The sequence below is a fragment of the Phytophthora infestans genome, genomic scaffold (genome assembly GCF_000142945.1).
Source record: "Phytophthora infestans T30-4 supercont1.5 genomic scaffold, whole genome shotgun sequence".
Classification (NCBI taxonomy): Eukaryota; Oomycota; class Peronosporomycetes; order Peronosporales; family Peronosporaceae; genus Phytophthora; species Phytophthora infestans.
The window spans coordinates 2,180,210-2,181,847 of NW_003303754.1; positions in this window are offsets into that span (position 1 = coordinate 2,180,210).

Sequence of the window (1,638 nt, forward strand, 5' to 3'; positions counted from 1 at the left end):
CCGTGCAGGTCGACGCGTTTTTTGCAGCGGTCGCCCTGCCTCCGCGGCCTTTGGTGCGTCCAGAAAGTACATGTATACTTTGTGGGCCAGTTTACAAAAAAAAGCAAAATGAATTGTGTCGTCTTACCAGAGCTTATACTGGCCCGTGGAAGCTTGCCACGAATTCCTACAGCTTCTAGAACTTGTCTTCTAGAAGGTCACGAATTCTTACAGCTTCTAGAACCTGTCTTCTAGAAGCTTGTGCACCAGGTTGGGCTTTGCCTTCATCGATATGCAAAGCGACAGAGACGGGAAGGTGGCTACGAACAGTCCACACCCACACGCTAAGTGCTAAACGGAATTGTATCGATACGCTTACTTGTACATTACTTGCTAAAAGTTTTTCTCTCCAGGCGCAAGCTCGCGAGCGCCCAACCTTCAGTGTCAGCAGCACGTACCATTGTCCCTGACGAAGAGTGGAATGTCGTCAGCAACAACGGCAAGTATCGATAGCGTTAGTGGAAGGTGTGCAGCTTGTGCAAGTGAAAGATTGGTGAGATGAACGCACAGTTCTATTGCAGTGTTTGCTGTGATGGAAGTAAACGATAAGTTTATTATAGCAACCTTTATATAGCATGATCAACGTAGAGCCATGCTATATATATATATATATATATGTTAGCTATCACTTTGTTCACTCATGACTGAGGCCTCATCTCGGATAGCACCATCCACATGTTCCGCATATATTTTTTTAGTATTTCGGATTCCATTGGAAGCCTTCCAAAATGGTCTAATGTAATTTCTAGTTGAGTGTCGGATTTTGGGCATGTTCGAATACTGCATTTAGGAAAAAAGGCGCCACTTGTTGTTTGAATTGGGTCTTTGGAATTCAAAAGGGAAAACCAACGCATCTAATATTTATTTTTTGCATTTTGTACAAACGGTCATGTGAGGTACGATGGTTAGCCAAAAGAGGGGATGGAATTTGAAGCTGTCGGTTTTGTCCACGGTTCAGGCTATATACTAAACCTCACCCTGGGGCAGCATTGCCTTGGTAATAAATCGCCCTACAAAAGCCACGGTACGTCATGAACGTTTGCCTTTAGTGCGCTGTGCTGGTGGCAGCTGTAATATGCTGCTGCGTATTTATTCTTGAAATTCACGCTTTCGTTTGAGCTATCCCGCTCTACCAATGTCTCCGCGTGCTCCACCTCTCGCAAACAGTCGTAAGCGAGCTTGCATGCTAGGCAACGATGGTGGATAGACTCCCGCGATTCTGAAGCCGCTAACAGCGTTATCAGGGCGCGTTACGGTACGCATGGCACGCTATCTCGATGACATCCGATTTTGCAATAGTACAATCCGAGCTGTGCAGCATTTTTGGCTAGCAAAGTTGATTTTACCATGGTCTTGAAAGGCTTGAAAACAGCCACGCCAAGATATCAAAATATTCTGTGGCCAAGCAAAAAAACTTTTGTGAAAAGAGGTCACTCCTCCAACGTGAGTAGTACGTAATATCACCTAACGCTACCTAAGGATGACACAACAAACTCGGGGCAATAAGCACTGCCTCCACTGAAGCTCTATGAACGTCGGGGTGTAAGAGCACTGCAGCGCCAAAACGCAACACAATTCAAACAGCTCCGAAGCCAACAG